The sequence below is a fragment of the Sycon ciliatum genome, chromosome 10 (genome assembly GCF_964019385.1).
Source record: "Sycon ciliatum chromosome 10, ocSycCili1.1, whole genome shotgun sequence".
Taxonomy (NCBI): domain Eukaryota; kingdom Metazoa; phylum Porifera; class Calcarea; order Leucosolenida; family Sycettidae; genus Sycon; species Sycon ciliatum.
Window position 1 is genome coordinate 19,147,859 of NC_088652.1, and position 18,568 is coordinate 19,166,426.

Here is an 18,568-nt window from a genome sequence, read left to right on the forward strand (position 1 = left end):
AGTTGTTTATTGAAATGTGGCATTTTTTCTTCGTGAACTTCCCTATGTCCAGCTAAACGACAAGATCAGGGTGGCGATGGTCAGTTCTTGAGCTTCGAACGGGCAGAAAGGTGAGAAATTGTCGCTTTTTGACCATTTGTGCCCACGTGTCACTTTCAACGTACCTCTCTATAACATGACCCAGCTTTGATGGGAGTTGTCGCATTGATTTCATTTTTGGTTTGCGGGTAGGCTGCTGGCACCCGTATTCAGTGACGGCAAAATTTTGGCACTGCTGGGAATAGTTGAGCTGCAAAGTGAAGAATCACGGGGAAAAAGGCCCAAAACTTCGAGATAGCTTGTTTTTGTTTGAAGTTTTATTTTACATCGCAAACCAAATGGGCACTGATGCCCAATATTATGATGGCGATAGAATATAAAGTGTAGCTCGATAAAGCTTCACTTGCGAAAATGAGAAAACAGTCAAAAGGAAGTATTTGTACCGGTAATTACAAGTCAAGTTCGAACGAAGTAACAATCAGGGAGAAATAGGAAGATGAGGACCTATGCCAGAGGGAGGTGCTTTTCGGCCATATTAACCGTAGAAAAACACTTTCAGCAATCTTTTAAACGGGGTTGGACGACGAGCGGACGTGAGTTCCTGTGACAGGGTGTTCCAAAACTTCACGGCGGAAACCAATGGTCGGCTGTCGCCAGATGTTCGCCGAGTTAGCGGAACAACGTATTTGCAATTGTCATTGCCACGGGTGTTACTGGGAGGTTGGAGGGCTACTCTATCTTTCAGAAGAGGGCTGATGCTGCTGGTGTGGACACGGTGCATAAGGAAACGGAGTTTGCATTTGGCACGTTCAATTACAGGGGTCAGGGAAAGGCGAGTGTATATAGGAGTGGTATGGGACGGGAAGGGCAGATTGGCTACGCAGCGAACACATCGCTTGTCGAGGACAGTGAGCTGGTGCCGCTGCTGAGCCGTGAGGGCAGAGAAGAACGCGTTTGATCCATAAAGCATGTCAGGAAGTATAAGGGCAGAATAGAAGAGGAGCGACTGGCGTTCAGATAGCGACGGGCCGATGGTTCTCAGGGTGGTTAGCTTCTGGGAAGTTTTACGTACTATGCTGGAGACCTGCGCGTCCCACCGAAGACAGGAATCGATCTGTAGGCCCAGAAAGCGAGCAGTGGTGGTCTGGGTGAGAGGCGTCCCGTTGCAGTTAACGTTGAGTTCCAGGGTACTACGGCGTGATGCCTCAATGGCTAAGACCTGCGTCTTGTCAGGGTTTAAAACCAGGCCTTTCCCGTGTAGGTAGTCAGCCAAGTTTGACACAGCAACTGATAAGACTTGATTTAGGGTTTCTACGGATCTGCTTGCGGTGTCGAGAAGGATGTCATCCGCAAACAGCTGGGAGTGTGCTGGGCTGGTGACGCTATGGACGTCCATGGTATATAGTGAAAACAGCAAAGGACCCAGTACACTACCCTGAGGGACTCCACACTCGCATGCAGTTAGGCCCGAGCACTGCCCACTCGCCAGAACTACTCTCTGTCGACGGTCCGTGAAGTAGCTCGCAAACCAACGCAAAACAGTCGAAGATACACCCAAAGCAAACAAATCTTGGATCATGAGCTGGTGCCGTACTTTATCGAATGCCTTGCTCATGTCCACTAGTACTGCGCCAGTATGTAGCTGGTGGTCTGCTGACGACAGATAGCGGTCCATGGCCAAGGTCAAGGCATCTTCCGTGGAGTGTTGTGGCCGGTACGCAAACTGATTGGCGGGCAAAAGTGAATGGGTTTGTAAGAAGTCACACAGGCGTTTGTGGACTATCTTCTCCAAGATCTTCGATGCTATTGGCAGCAAAGATATGGGACGGTAATTGCGAGATGCGTTCTTGTCACCAGACTTAAATAGGGGTCGAACATTTGCAATCTTCAGGGAGACGGGCACAATGCCAGACGAAAGGGATGCATTAATTAATATGGATAGCGACGGGGCGAGGGCTGCTGCACAATGCTTCAGGATGAATGCCGGAATACTGTCGCTGCCCTCAGCTTTACGAGCATCGAGTCTCACGAGAAAGGTGAATACCTCCTCAACACTAGTGGCCTGGAATTCCCGCAAAGGTTCCCGTGGTGACGGGCCACAAGGTAAGGATAGCTGCACAGGTCTACTTGGATCGGAGACTACTCCACTGACTTGCTCGCTGAGTGCTGCTATACTGACAGAGGGTGGAGTGGGAGTTTTGGTCCGGCCGCTGAGCTCGTTTATTGTCTTCCAAGTATGGCGCGCATTTGCCTGACTCCGTGTGAGAAGATTCTTGTAATACTGGGCCCTGAGGCGTCGGGACATTCGCTTAGCCTCGGCTCGTGCTGATGTGAATACAGTTCGTAGATCCATGTCAGTCGGCGACGATGTGCTGCGTTGCGAAGTAGAATAGCGTCGTGGAGGGCAGGTAATTTCCAAGGACAGGGCGTGCGGGAGGAAGATTTAGGCCGATACGTTCGGACAGGAGCGTGCTCGTCCAAAACGGAAACAATCTTGTCAGTCCAAGAATACCACATGGCATCCACAGTCTGAGCGGTTGAAAAATTCTCCAGGTCACAATGATGCAAGTCATGAGCGAATCGGTTCATATCGATCCTTGCTAGGTTACGACCGCACTTGACAGCAGGAGGCTCCACAGTGCACTTGAAAGGTAGGTCAATTACGACCGCAAAGTGGTCGCTGATGGTACAAGGGAGAACCGTGCAGGAGGTTATCGCTCCATCCACAGCTAGGGCGAGATCCAGTGTTGTTCTGCTGCCGTGGGGGGCAATGCGGGTAGTGTCCTGCACCTTGTTGCTGATATTGAACTGGTCGCAGAAGCGATGTAAATTGTCGAGCTGAGGGGCTTGGCGCCGGCTTACGTCGACATTGAAGTCGCCCGTTAAAATCAGCGGGGACGATGGCATTGACGCCGCTGCTGTGTCAACTGCGTTGGACAAGTCCTGCCAAAATTGTACTGGCGTGCCTGGAGGTCGATACACTCCTCCTAGGAGAATCCGGTTTCGATGACTTCTGATCTCCAGTAGCAAAAGTTCTATGTTGGTGTGGTCTCCCACCACTTGTGCTTGAAAGCGATTGTGGACATAGGCTGCTAGGCCACCTCCATGACCGGGACGATCCCTCCGGAAAAGTGCATGGTTAGGTATGCTGAGCAAGCTGTCTGCGGTAGAGCTAGATAGAAAGGTTTCCGCCAGTATCATGATGTCAATGTTTTGAGATCGTATGAAATCCTCAATTTCATGCTTTTTATTAAGAAGTGGCACACATTGAGGAACCCTACTCTAAGATTAAGACTAAGGCCGTTGTTGCTGTTTGATAAAGGGGCTAAATTAGGGGTGTGTGGTCTAGGATGGAATGGGATTGCATTAGGGTTTAGTGGGGTGTCGGCATTCATGATGCGGCTGAAGCTGAAGCTATCTTGTCCAAGGCGAATCTCCACTCTCGTGCACGCACCTCCGCTGGCCAGAAGTCTTCCTGCAGGGCTTTGTCGATTTGATCTGCTGGGATCACGACATGTGCGTACGCCAGTCCGAAGTACCGGGATTCTGACACACTGCACTTCATGACTGGCAGGTCTTTTTTCTCGCACCAACCTACTATGGAATCAGCACTACATCCCATGTGGACATTGCCAAGGTGAATTGCGCGGCATTTTATCCGAGGGGCTCCACGAAAACTTGCAGGAGCTTTAGGTTTGTGCTGATAATACGAGATGACAGTGGACTGGCCTGGCTTGTGTGCTACTTCACGGCTGGCAGTGGTAGTCTTATTTGCCAACGTGCGTGCAGGGTTTCGCGGTTTCCTCCGTTCAACGTCCTTCAACTCAGGTTCGACCGGTACGGGATCACATGTTGGCTCGCGTGGTGTACTCGTGTCAGTAGTAACCCCTGAGCTGCAAGCATTTGAATACGAGTTGCGTGTAGCAGGCCCTGAGTCAGATGTGCGTGGGTTGATCACTGATGTGGCCGTGGAGGACGTGGACTGGCCTGTTGGGGTACATGTACTCGTACGCAATTTCTGAACTTCCTCCCTGAGTGCCGCCACTTCGATTCTCAGGGAATTGTTGTCAACAACAGCTTCTTTCATGGCAGCCAATTCCTTGATCAAACTACTCATGATCCCCATGAAAGACTCGCCACCGCAACATCTATGGTCATGACACATGCATGAGCACTTACGGTTAGCAGGCAAGCTAGACGAGGCCACATCAATTTGGCATCCAGAATAGCCGTTTTCGCCAAATAAAGGCGTGACGTCAACAGAACCGTCCATACCAGTGCTCGGAGAACAACTTTGGGCAATCGGAGTCGTACTAGAGCTATCTTCTCCGCTTTCTTTGGACCTGGTTGACATGGGCATGGTGAACCCGTATAAAACAAGAAAAAATCAGCCAAAGTTGGAGCTAGAAAATTTGCATCCTACTCCTACACGTACGTACAACTTCAGCTTTGAGCAGCCCTGGGCAAGTTGTTTATTGAAATGTGGCATTTTTCCTTCGTCAACTTCCCTATGTCTAGCTAAACAACAAGATCAGGGTGGCGATGGTCAGTTCTTGAGCTTCGAACAGGCAGAACGGTGAGAAATTGTCGCTTTTTGACCATTTGTGCACACGTGTCACTTTCAACGTACCTCTCTATAACATGACCCAGCTGTGATGTGAGTGGTCGCATTGATTTGATTTTTGGTTTGCTTGTAGGCCGCTGCCACCCGTATTCAGTGACGGCAAAATTTTGGCACCGCTGTGAATAGTTGAGCCGCAAAGTGAAGAATCACGGGGAAAAAGGCCCAAAACTTTGAGATAGCTTGTTTCAGCTTTGAGCAGCCCTGGGCAAGTTGTTTATTGAAATGTGGCATTTTTCCTTCGTCAACTTCCCTATGTCTAGCTAAACAACAAGACCAGGGTGGCGATGGTCAGTTCTTGAGCTTCGAACAGGCAGAACGGTGAGAAAATGTCGCTTTTTGACCATTTGTGCACACGTGTCACTTTCAACGTACCTCTCTGTAACATGACCCAGCTGTGATGTGAGTGGTCGCATTGATTTGATTTTTGGTTTGCTTGTAGGCTGCTGGCACCCGTATTCAGTGACGGCAAAATTTTGGCACCGCTGTGAATAGTTGAGCCGCAAAGTGAAGAATCACGGGGAAAAAGGCCCAAAACTTCGAGATAGCTTGTTTCAGCTTTGAGCAGCCCTGGGCAAGTTGTTTATTGAAATGTGGCATTTTTTCTTCGTCAACTTCCCTATGTCCAGCTAAACAACAAGATCAGGGTGGCGATGGTTAGTTCTTGAGCTTCGAACAGGCAGAACGGTGAGAAAATGTCGCTTTTTGACCATTTGTGCACACGTGTCACTTTCAACGTACCTCTCTATAACATGACCCAGCTGTGATGTGAGTGGTCGCATTGATTTGATTTTTGGTTTTCTTGTAGGCCGCTGGCACCCGTATTCAGTGACGGCAAAATTTTGGCACCGCTGTGAATAGTTGAGCCGCAAAGTGAAGAATCACGGGGAAAAAGGCCCAAAACTTCGAGATAGCTTGTTTCAGCTTTGAGCAGCCCTGGGCAAGTTGTTTATTGAAATGTGGCATTTTTCCTTCGTCAACTTCCCTATGTCTAGCTAAACAACAAGATCAGGGTGGCGATGGTCAGTTCTTGAGCTTCGAACAGGCAGAACGGTGAGAAATTGTCGCTTTTTGACCATAATTTTGTGCACACGTGTCACTTTCAACGTACCTCTCTCTAACATGACCCAGCTGTGATGTGAGTGGTCGCATTGATTTGATTTTTGGTTTGCTTGTAGGCCGCTGGCACCCGTATTCAGTGACGGCAAAATTTTGGCACCGCTGTGAATAGTTGAGCCGCAAAGTGAAGAATCACGGGGAAAAAGGCCCAAAACTTCGAGATAGCTTGTTTCAGCTTTGAGCAGCCCTGGGAAGTTGTTTATTGAAATGTGGCATTTTTTCTTCGTCAACTTCCCTATGTCTAGCTAAACAACAAGATCAGGGTGGCGATGGTCAGTTCTTGAGCTTCGAACAGGCAGAACGGTGAGAAATTGTCGCTTTTTGACCATTTGTGCACACGTGTTACTTTCAACGCACCTCTCTATAACATGACCCAGCTGTGATGTGAGTGGTCGCATTGATTTGATTTTTGGTTTGCTTGTAGGCCGCTGGCACCCGTATTCAGTGACGCTAAAATGTTGGCACTGCTGTGAATAGGTTAGCCGCAAAGTGAAGAATCACGGGCAAAAGGCCCAAAACTTCGAGATAACTTAATTTCAGCTTTGAGCAGCCCTGGGCAAGTTGTTTATTGAAATGTGGCATTTTTTCTTCGTCAACTTCCCTATGTCCAGCTGAACAACAAGATCAGGGTGGCGATGGTCAGTTCTTGAGCTTGGAACGGGCAGAAAGGTGAGAAATTGTCGCTTTTTGACCATTTGTGCCCACGTGTCATTTTCAACGTACCTCTCTATAACATGACCCAGCTGTGGTGTGAGTGGTCGCATTGATTTGATTTTTGGTTTGCTTGTAGGCCGTTGGCACCCGTATTCAGTGACGGCAAAATTTTGGCACTGCTGTTTATAGTTTAGCCGCAAAGTGAAGAATCACGGGGAAAAGGCCCAAAACTTCGAGATAGCTTGATTTCAATTTTGAGCAGCCCTGGGCAAGTTGTTTATTGAAATGTGGCATTTTTTCTTCGCCAACTTCCCTATGTCCAGCTAGACAACAAGATCAGGGTGGCGATGGTCAGTTCTTGAGCTTCGAACAGGCAGAACGGTGAGAAATTGTCGCTTTTTGACCATTTGTGCCCACGTGTCACTTTCAACGTACCTCTCTATAACATGACCCAGCTGTGATGTGAGTGGTCGCATTGATTTGATTTTTGGTTTGCTTGTAGGCCGCTGGCACCCGTATTCAGTGACGGCAAAATTTTGGCACCGCTGTGAATAGTTGAGCCGCAAAGTGAAGAATCACGGGGAAAAAGCCCCAAAACTTCGAGATAGCTTGTTTCAGCTTTGAGCAGCCCTGGGCAAGTTGTTTATTGAAATGTGGCATTTTTTCTTCGTCATCTTCCCTATGTCCAGCTAAACAACAAGATCAGGGTGGCGATGGTCAGTTCTTGAGCTTCGAACAGGCAGAACGGTGAGAAAATGTCGCTTTTTGACCATTTGTGCACACGTGTCACTTTCAACGTACCTCTCTATAACATGACCCAGCTGTGATGTGAGTGGTCGCATTGATTTGATTTTTGGTTTTCTTGTAGGCCGCTGGCACCCGTATTCAGTGACGGCAAAAATTTGGCACCGCTGTGAATAGTTGAGCCGCAAAGTGAAGAATCACGGGGAAAAAGGCCCAAAACTTCGAGATAGCTAGTTTCAGCTTTCAGCAGCCCTGGGCAAGTTGTTTATTGAAATGTGGCATTTTTTCTTCGTCAACTTCCCTATGTCCAGCTGAACAACAAGATCAGGGTGGCGATGGTCAGTTCTTGAGCTTGGAACGGGCAGAAAGGTGAGAAATTGTCGCTTTTTGACCATTTGTGCCCACGTGTCATTTTCAACGTACCTCTCTATAACATGACCCAGCTGTGGTGTGAGTGGTCGCATTGATTTGATTTGTGGTGTGCTTGTAGGCCGTTGGCACCCGTATTCAGTGACGGCAAAATTTTGGCACTGCTGTTTATAGTTTAGCCGCAAAGTGAAGAATCACGGGGAAAAAGGCCCAAAACTTCGAGATAGCTTGATTTCAATTTTGAGCAGCCCTGGGCAAGTTGTTTACTGAAATGTGGCATTTTTTCTTCGCCAACTTCCCTATGTCCAGCTAGACAACAAGATCAGGGTGGCGATGGTCAGTTCTTGAGCTTCGAACAGGCAGAACGGTGAGAAATTGTCGCTTTTTGACCATTTGTGCCCACGTGTCACTTTCAACGTACCTCTCTATAACATGACCCAGCTGTGATGTGAGTGGTCGCATTGATTTGATTTTTGGTTTGCTTGTAGGCCGCTGGCACCCGTATTCAGTGACGGCAAAATGTTGGCACTGCTGTGAATAGTTTAGCCGCAAAGTGAAGAATCACGGGCAAAAGGCCCAAAACTTCGAGATAGGTTAATTTCAGCTTTCAGCAGCCCTGGGCAAGTTGTTTATTGAAATGTGGCATTTTGTCTTCGTCAACTTCCCTATATCCATCTAAACAACAAGATCAGGGTGGCGATGGTCAGTTCTTGAGCTTGGAACGGGCAGAAAGGTGAGAAATTGTCGCTTTTTGACCATTTGTGCCCACGTGTCATTTTCAACGTACCTCTCTATAACATGACCCAGCTGTGATGTGAGTGGTCGAATTGATTTGATTTTTGGTTTGCTTGTAGGCCGCTGGCACCCGTATTCAGTGACGCCAAAATGTTGGCATTGCTGTGAATAGTTTAGCCGCAAAGTGAAGAATCACGGACAAAAAGGCCGAAAACTTCGAGATAACTTGATTTCAGCTTTGAGCAGCCCTGGGCCAGTTGTTTATTGAAATGTGGCATTTTTTCTTCGTGAACTTCGCTATGTCCAGCTAAACAACAAGATCAGGGTGGCGATGGTCTGTTCTTGAGCTTCGAACAGGCAGAAAGGTGAGAAATTGTCGCTTTTTGACCATTTGTGACCACGTGTCACTTTCAACGTACCTCTCTATAACATGACCCAGCTGTGATGTGAGTGGTCGCATTGATTTGATTTTGGTTTGCTTGTAGGCCGCTGGCACCCGTATTCAGTGACGCTAAAATGTTGGCACTGCTGTGAATAGTTTAGCCGCAAAGTGAAGAATCACTGGCAAAAGGCCCAAAACTTCGAGATAGCTCAATTTCAGCTTTCAGCAGCCCTGGGCAAGTTGTTTATTGAAATGTGGCATTTTTTCTTCGTGAACTTCCCTATGTCCAGCTAAACAACAAGAGCAGGGTGGCGATGGTCAGTTCTTGAGCTTGGAACGGGCAGATAGGTGAGAAATTGTCGCTTTTTGACCATTTGTGCCCACGTGTCATTTTCAACGTACCTCTCTATAACATGACCCAGCTGTGATGTGAGTGGTCGCATTGATTTGATTTTTGGTTTGCTTGTACGCCGCTGGCACCCGTATTCAGTGACGCCAAAATGTTGGCATTGCTGTGAATAGTTTAGCCGCAAAGTGAAGAATCACGGACAAAAAGGCCCAAAACTTCGAGATAGCTTGTTTCAGCTTTCAGCAGCCCTGGGCAAGTTGTTTATTGAAAAGTGGCATTTTTTCTTCGTGAACTTCCCTATGTCCAGCTAAACAACAAGATCAGGGTGGCGATGGTCAGTTCTTGAGCTTCGAACAGGCAGAACGGTGAGAAATTGTCGCTTTTTGACCATTTGTGCCCACGTGTCACTTTCAACGTACCTCTCCATAACATGACCCAGCGGTGATGTGAGTGGTCGCATTGATTTGATTTTTGGTTTGCTTGTAGGCCGCTGGCACCCGTATTCAGTGACGCTAAAATGTGTGCACTGCTGTGAATAGTTTAGCCGCAAAGTGAAGAATCACGGACAAAAAGGCCCAAAACTTCGAGATAGCTTAATTTCAGCTTTCAGCAGCCCTGGGCAAGTTGTTTATTGAAATGTGGCATTTTTTCTTCGTCAACTTCCCTATGTCCAGCTAAACAACAAGATCAGGGTGGCGATGGTCAGTTCTTGAGCTTGGAACGGGCAGAAAGGTGAGAAATTGTCGCTTTTTGACCATTTGTGCCCACGTGTCACTTTCAACGTACCTCTCTATAACTTGACCCAGCGGTGATGTGAGTGGTCGCATTGATTTTATTTTTGCCGCTGGCACCCGTATTCAGTGACGCCAAAATGTTGGCACTGCTGTGAATATTTCAGCCGCAAAGTGAAGAATCACGGACAAAAAGGCCCAAAACTTCGAGATAACTTGATTTCAGCTTTGAGCAGCCCTGGGCAAGTGTCACTTTCAACGTACCTCTCTATAACATGACCCAGCGGTGATGTGAGTGGTCGCATTGATATTTTTTATGGTTTGCTTGTAGGCCGCTGGCACCCGTATTCAGTGACGCTAAAATGTTGGCACTGCTGTGAATAGTGTAGCCGCAAAGTGAAGAATCACGGGCAAAAGGCCCAAAACTTCGAGATAGCTTAACCCTTTACCGTTTGTACGTACAAATTTCGACCCCTCGCGGTCGATGACTTCTATGCGCACAGCGCTGGACTGGTTCACCGCAGAGAGCTGGGATTTTTCCTACTGGTAGCCAAGATGTACGCGCAGAGGGTGCCGACAATTTTTTTGTGTGATGCAATATAAAAAATCGCGAAAATCGCGACTTGAAAAATGCGCTTTGGGAAAAGTGCGTACCCTGCGACTTTTGGTATTGCCTGCAGATTATTTCGACTTTTGCTTGAGCTGGCCTCACGACTGTCTGCCCTACTGTGCAAGCCATGGACGCGGAGCAAGCTCTTTCGCTTCTGGAGACCCTTCCTGACGACTCTGTCGCTGCCTCATCCAGCGAAGATGAGTTTGTGGAGCCAGACAATCCTGTTGAAAATATTTATTCTGACGACGACCGCGACGATGACATGGCGAGTGAAAGCAGCGCCAGTGAGAGTGACATGGATGTCACAGACGACGACAATGTCGCTGAGATGAGTGCCACTAATGGTGGAAGGGGACGTGGCAGAGAGAGAGGATTCGGCCGTGGAATAGGCCGTCGTCACGGTAGAGGTCGTGGTGCACAGGTACTATGTACAGCCAGCGGTGCAACCTGCACTAGTCGATATTTGCAATACTTGGGACAATGCTGACACCGCTGTGACTGGTAACACTCCTGCATTCCACCCAGAGAACGAACCTGGTATCCACTTACCTGAGGGAGCCACTCCAGTGCAAGGATCTGATTTATTGCATATTGCAACAGTTTGCCCGATCGGGAATAAATCCAAATAATTATTAGTGCTAAATAGTGAAATCTGTGTTCGTTTTCTGGACTTGAAAGTTGTTGCATCGCATTCCTGAGGGTTTTTACTTTCAGAATCACCCCATTTTGTACATAATAAAAGTGAAAAATAAAAAAGTTACGGCATGAACAATGACGGTCGGTTTATGCTGTACAAATACCTAAAACGGTAAAGGGTTAATTTCAGCTTTCAGCAGCCCTGGGCAAGTTTAGGGTTCACGGCTTGCCACTAAAAGCACCCGTCACGTGCGCCTCCATTTTGGATTATGGACGCGCGCTACAGCCTGGCCGCGACAGCGCCTATCGAAGTAAAAAAATATCGACTCGAAGTCTAGCCGGAGAGCGTACTTTTTGAATTTTTCCTTAGCTTCAGTGGCTTCACTTCACTCGGGCTTTGCATTTTTCTGACTGACCTGGACTTGATGATGGCGGCAGTGGCGGTCTTGGCGAAATATCCAGTTCCATCTGAGACACTCTGTCGTCTTTTCTTATCTGCATGCTGAGGTTCTGGCAAAGCGCAGCTGCATCGAACCTGACTAGATGTAGCTGCACGCATCCTTTGTTTGCCCTGCAAATCTCGATCTGTTGCTCTTCTTGCTGTTTGGCCGCTGATGCCATGGAAGAAAATATTCTTCCTGTAAAGAGGCCGAAACTGAGCTAGGGCACGTCAAGATATGTAGGGTATACAAAGAAAAAGAAATGTCATGGTCGTTTCAGCAGCTCACAACAGCCAACACGCTCCATTGTCGGGATTGGAAGTATCCAGCACGGCTGTTCCGAGAGCTGCTCCATCGTCGGGATCGAGCGCTGCTGCTCTTGTTATTCTTCTTCTTCAGAAATTCTCCACACCTTGTCGGCCAAAGTACGCGCGCGCGTGCACGGAAAATAGATGCGCTGAGCCGTTTCTTGTTCGATTTTGACAAATAATGGCTTGTTGTTTTGCTCTCGACCTTGGCTATCCTTCTACCGTTCAGTATTTTACGGAAACGCAACGGCTCCCCCTGTTTTTTAGCCGAACTTTGGCCAAAGTTACTGGAAAACCCGGAACTCGTTTGAAAAAATACGAACGGTGGAAGTCTTGGAATGTCTTTCGTGCGTGTGGATTCAAAAATTCAGGCAGTTTGAGACAACCGTAATGAATCCCGTAGAGTTGAAAGCGAGTGATATTGATGGGAAAATGCGATTTGAGCACTGACCGATTGTGTGGGACAGTATATGCACGCGCCTGTCACGTGCATGATGTAGCTGGCGACGCTAGCATGCCAATCCGTGAACCCTAAAGTTGTTTATTGAAATGTGGCATTTTTTCTTCGTCAACTTGCCTATGTCTAGCTAAACAACAAGATCAGGGTGGCGATGGTCAGTTCTTGAGCTTCGAACGAGCAGAAAGGTGAGAAATTGTCGCTTTTTGACCATTTGTGCCCACGTGTCACTTTCAACGTACCTCTCTATAACTTGACCCAGCGGTGATGTGAGTGGTCGCATTGATTTGATTTTTGGTTTGCTTGTAGGCCGCTGGCACCCGTATTCAGTGACGCCAAAATGTTGGCATTGCTGTGAATAGTTTAGCCGCAAAGTGAAGAATCACGGGAAAAAGGCCCAAAACTTCGAGATAACTTGATTTCAGCTTTGAGCAGCCCTGGGCAAGTTGTTTATTGATATGTAGCATTTTTTCTTCGTGAACTTCCCTATGTCCAGCTAAACAACAAGATCAGGGTGGCCATTAGCGCCCACGTGTCACTTTCAACGTACCTCTCTATAACATGACCCAGCTTTGATGTGAGTGGTCGCATTGATTTGATTTTTGGTTTGCTTGTAGGCCGCTGGCACCCGTATTCAGTGACGGCAAAATTTTGGCACTGCTGTGAATACTTGGTCCGGCTCATCGCAATTGTCGCTTATCTATCGCCACTAAGAACAGGAGTTTTGTTGGCGCTCTGTGAAATTTTCAATGGGCATAGTGAGGAAGCATGATACATGAATACTCTCCGCCACAAGAAAAAAAATCAGCCATGGAATCAGGTGAAGCGAGTCATAGAAGAGAAGCAAGGTAAGCAAAATGCACGAAATAAATCAGCGAAGGAGCGCGTTCTTGCACTCACACTCTTACAGGTCCAGAGTTCATTCAACTCTCCGTCACTGAGCTGCCGCCGTTACATGAGCTGACATTAAATTGCTGGTGTCTAGCTGCTTGTGTAGACAGATAGAGTATCTCTTGCTTTGTCAGCCTGTCGTATGGCAGCAATGGAAAAGAAACAGCTGTGGCTGGCACTTCCGTGCTTGAAGGAACCGTGGGCAGTGTGACCTGTGTGTCACCACAGCGTGTTTCAACAAAGCCTTCGAATGAGGCATACAAGCCTCTCCAGACAGCTGTCATACGCTCCGCTGGATAAGCTGACCACGACTCTTGTAATGCTGCTGCCAGGTCCACGAAGGAACAACCAAAACGTCCCTGCCATGCGCGCATCGCATCGAAAACACCTTTCTTCTTCAGCATGACGCTCATACTACTCTGCCGTGCAAGCGTGCCTGTCACGCTCTACAGGATGTGCCTACAGTTCCGGTCTTCGGGTCGCTGCGCTTGGCTTTTGCAGTTTTGGCAACACAGACAGTGAATCATCATGTGAATGGCCAGATTTCCACTTCCAAAAAAGTCGAACACATCGCGATTCAAAGCGCTAGTCGCGATCATTTTTCTTTGGTGCTTCATTTGATCTTGCCATCACAACCTCCCAAGCAAAAGTAAGTTAGATATCGTGATTGGACTGGGTTTTACGTGTCAAAAAGTGCGTGGGAGATAAGCGACAATTGCGATGAGCCGGACCAAGTAGTTTAGTCGCAAAGTGAAGAATCACGGGGAAAAGGCCCAAAACTTCGAGATAGCTTGTTTCAGCTTTGAGCAGCCCTGGGCAAGTTGTTTATTGAAATGTGGCATTTTTTCTTCGTCAACTTCCCTATGTCTAGCTAAACAACAAGATCAGGGTGGCGATGGTCAGTTCTTGAGCTTCGAACGGGCAGAAAGGTGAGAAATTGTCGCTTTTTGACCATTTGTGCCCACGTGTCACTTTCAACGTACCTCTCTATAACCAGTCGGGGAGATGTCCTATCTAGGACATCGCACTCTGAATGAGTCTGATTGGTTACCTGTCCCAGAGTTGTCATGGAAGCGTCGGTCGCGCACACGCGATGAAAAGAAGTGCTGCGTGAGCATTTCTGAATGTATGTGGAGGATGCGCGATCGTAATGGCGATGGATTTCTTTCCGAAATGGTCAAGTTTGAGGGAATAGGCGGAGAATATCAGACAGCGGCGGGGATTGAGGTAGTGTATATGTAGGACTCAGTATAGAGTCCATGCACTATATGATGTCCAGCACCCTATATAGAGTCCATTGGTCCAAAATCCACTATACAGAGTCCAGGAGTCCCCTCAGTTTTGATCAGCTTCATCCTGCCGCGCAATCCCCTATAAGGAGTACACTTTTTCTACAAGTCCCCTATTCACAGTCCAGGAGTCCAGTTTATCCAGTCACGCCGTCCTGTGTGTTGTGCCCGAAAGAGAACAAAAACATTTTCAGTTTTGCTTGCCTCGTGGCAGCGCATTCCTTTCTTCACTTCAGCCATGGCTGCCAATTCTGCTGTGCAGTTGCTGACAGTAATCTGTCTCGAGGTAACCAAGGAGGATAAGGAGACGTTCAAAATCAAATCTGGAAAGCGTCTTGTGGTTCTCTGAAGACGTTTCATCAGTGCGCGGGATGAAAGCAGAAATTGCAGAACGAGAAAAGTTCAGCACAGTTCAAATCTGACGAGTCAGGTACACTGACGCTCTCTTTCGTTCGACGCCACAATGATCCCCTGTTTGGCTGGCCATTGCTGCCAGTAAGACGTTTGAACGGTTTCATCAGAGCGAGGGATGAAAGCAGAAAGCGGAGAAAGAGAAAAGTTCAGCACAGTTGCAATCTGACGAGTCAGATACACTGACACTCTCTTTCGTTCGACGCCACAAGGATACCCCTGTTTGACTGGACAAGAGCTGCCTGTACCACCGTGTCAAAAGGCTGTCCAACTACATGGCAGGACGATGACTGAGGTAAGGAAGCTTTTACTCGTTTCGATTGGTCTGCTGTTCTGTTGTTATGCTTGAATTTTTTTTTCCATTTTCAAGGAGCGTATCGCGTTTGTTTGATGTTGCTTGAATGAATGCCCTAAAAGTAATCAACCACTTCGTAATAGTCCTCAAGGACTGCAAGGACTTTGCATCAATCGTATATGATCGTCTAGCTATCATCAATTATTATTTTATTTCATGAGAAATGTATTTTTATCCCTGTGATAATTATGTGAACTCCACGACACTGTTCCTGTAGTATGATGTCAAATACAATGGGATCCACAAACGCAGTGCCAGTGTACTAGTAGTAGTAGGACTAGGAGGATTGCTTGTATGCCAATGACAAGAAAAAGCTTCTCAAGCTAATACTCGTATTCCCTGAAGTAACCGTTTTGATGTCACGAACATGACATTGTGTCGGTGAAACTGCCTCGTGACAACAAATCATTGCATTTCCATCTTGGGGAAGACTGACTGACAGCAACGCTGTACAGATTGTTCAAATCATCTCATTTGAATTTAGTTGCAGTGAAGTGAAACACTGTGTACACTACATGTATGTTGGTGTGTCTGTGCGTCTTGAGTGGGCACAAACGATCTTGTTCCTCGTATTACTAATAGATTGTTGTCCCCACCGTCACCTGTTCACAGGTCTTTGAGTGGATTGATTTTCATTGAGCATCACATTTGTTGAGAACTTGGTAGTTGTGTGCTCCCATGCATCATTACGGTAATAAGCGTATCCTTGTGCTATCTATTTGTTGCAGGTGTGCTGATCTTCAGAAGCTTGCGGAACTGAGTGCTGCTGAACATTTGCATGGCCATGAGCAATGGTGAAGCTTGCTATTGCACTCTCAGCATGTGCTAGTATTATGCTGACCACTGCACTATGTTACTCTCTTACACTACTACGTGTATGTAAACGTGCGTGTACCCGTCCCCGTATGCATTCGTTTCGTATAATTATTTGTTATCCCTCTTGACTTTACATGTAAATGGGTGGACGTTTGCATGGCTGTTGGAGTTGGGTGTGTATTGTGTCTCTACTCTTTTTTTGGTGTTTTCTTGGCGTTGTATAAGTTTGTGTGTGTGTGTGTGTGTGTGTGTGTGTGTGTGCGCGCGCGTGCGCGCACAATAATTTGAAAACAAATAATTAATCCTGGGCTCTCCATTATTCTCTTTCGATTCTTGTTTTTTTTCTAGGTATTTTCTTGGCGTTGTATGGGTGTGTGCATGTGTGTGTGCGTGCACAATAATTTGGCAACACTACATGATTGAGATATTGTAATTTGCAGCGTCTGCGAAGAGACCACTTGATTTGAGGATGGTGTTTGTAGGGTTTTTCATGTAATGAAGTGGCTGCAGTGGCGCCTCAATATATATTTTTTTATCTTGAGAAGTGAATGATGTAAAGGATTAAAGGGAGAGGTCGTTTTCTGGTTAATATTCACTGCTTACAGCAGATCCTATGTCTATTTTCGAACTCGATAGGGGATGCGTAATTGGCTGGACTTTATACAGGGGGTGTCGTCCACATAAAGACTCTTTATAGTTGATTTCAAAGTTTGGACTCCGTACAGTTGATTTTGGACCAATGGACTCTATATAGGGGTGAAGCCAATTGGCTGGACTCTATACAGGGAGTGATGTCCATCGAAACTTTGAGCTCACAGTTGATTCCAAATTTGGACTCTGTACAGTGGATTTTGGACCAATGGACTCTATATAGGGGTTGGACATCATATAGGGGCTGGACGCTCTACTGAGTCCAACATATATTCGATTCTCCATCGAATACCCGACCGAATGGCCGTTTTCGTTTGGGGATTTCATGTGGGGTTTCTCGTAGCCACGCGGCGCTTCTTTGGAAACGATTGGTTCTAATTTTGAATGTTTTGCCTTTGGAATGTTTCTTCACCATGTTCACGCCCCGTGCGTTCATTTCGCCCAAAACCTGGCCATGCAGAGGAGGAAGACAAGCCAGCAGGCGCTAGGCCCGTAAATTACTGCCTGGAAGATATTATTTGGCCAAAGCTTGCTGTTGGCGTTTTTGATTTCTTGGCCAGCTCTTGGCTAAAACTGGACCTTGGACGGTCTTTCTTGGATATCAACCCAGGACGTGGTGGTCATGGACGTATCGCCATCGCTTTCAGCCAGATCCTTCTGCTGCCTGAAGCCAATGGCGAAAGTAAAAACTTTATCGCAGCAGCAGCTACTGCTCTGCTGAAAGTGCGAACGCAAATTGCTTCGCCAATCCTCTTGTGCACTTGCAATTTCCAATGTGACCAAAACGATTCGCTTGCCAGTTCCTTTGTCCAGTCGTACTCCACAACGAGGGAAATAAAATTCGTGAAGGTAAGAGGCAAGATAGGAATCTCGACTCGCTTGAGGCAAGCCGCCAGGAGAACGACAACTAATAATAATTATTACTTTTGAGACGAAAGGCCCTCGTTGCGTTTGTTTTGAGTGCGACATGTTCATCTTCCTCGGACGCGACACAAAGTTTTGAGTCACGTGTCACGATTACTATGGGAACAGCATAGTATGTATGCTGGGCCATGCTGGGTTCCGTGATGTCCTATCTAGGACATCACCAGGACTGATAACATGACCCAGCTGTGTTGTGAGTGGTCGCGTTGATTTGATTTTTGGTTTGCTTGTAGGCCGCTGGTATCCGTATTCAGTGACGGCAAAATTTTGGCACTGCTGTGAATAGTTTAGCCGCAAAGTGAAGAATCACGGGGAAAAAGGCCCAAAACTTCGAGATTACTTGTTTCAGCTTTCAGCAGCCCTGGGCAAGTTGTTTATTAAAATGTGGCATTTTTTCTTCGTCAACTTCCCTATGTCCAGCTAAACAACAAGATCAGGGTGGCGATGGTCAGTTCTTGAGCTTCGAACGGGCAGAAAGGTGAGAAATTGTCGCTTTTTGACCATTTGTGCCCACGTGTCACTTTCAACGTACCTCTCTATAACATAACCCAGCTTTGATGTGAGTGGTCGCATTGATTTCATTTTTGGTTTGCTTGTAGGCCGCTGGCACCCGTATTCAGTGAACGCAAAATGTTGGCACTGCTGTGAATAGTTTAGTCGCAAAGTGAAGAATCACGGGGAAAAAGACCCAAAACTTCGAGATAGCTTGTTTCAGCTTTGAGCAGCCCTGGGCAAGTTGTTTATAGAAATGTGGCATTTTTTCTTCGTCAACTTCCCTACGTCTAGCTAAACAACAAGATCAGGGTGGCGATGGTCAGTTCTTGAGCTTCGAACAGGCAGAACGGTGAGAAACTGTCGCTTTTTGACCATTTGTGCCCACGTGTCACTTTCAGCGTACCTCTCTATAACATGACCCAGCTTTGATGTGAGTGGTCGCATTGATTTGATTTTTGGATTGCTTGTAGGCCGCTGGCACCCGTATTCAGTGACGGCAAAATGTTGGCACTGCTGTGAATAGTTTAGTTGCAAAGTGA

General features: G+C 47.1%; 2 long non-coding RNA genes across 2 annotated transcripts in view; both read left to right on the forward strand.

The window, feature by feature from the left end:
* LOC135825756 (uncharacterized) overlaps window positions 1–18,568 on the forward strand; it is a 38,147-nt gene that overhangs the window by 5,071 nt on the left and 14,508 nt on the right. The window lies entirely within an intron of this gene.
* LOC135825900 (uncharacterized) lies at window positions 14,333–16,108 on the forward strand. Its single transcript, XR_010555167.1, has 2 exons — window positions 14,333–15,083; window positions 15,872–16,108. It is a non-coding gene; the product is annotated as an uncharacterized LOC135825900 (long non-coding RNA).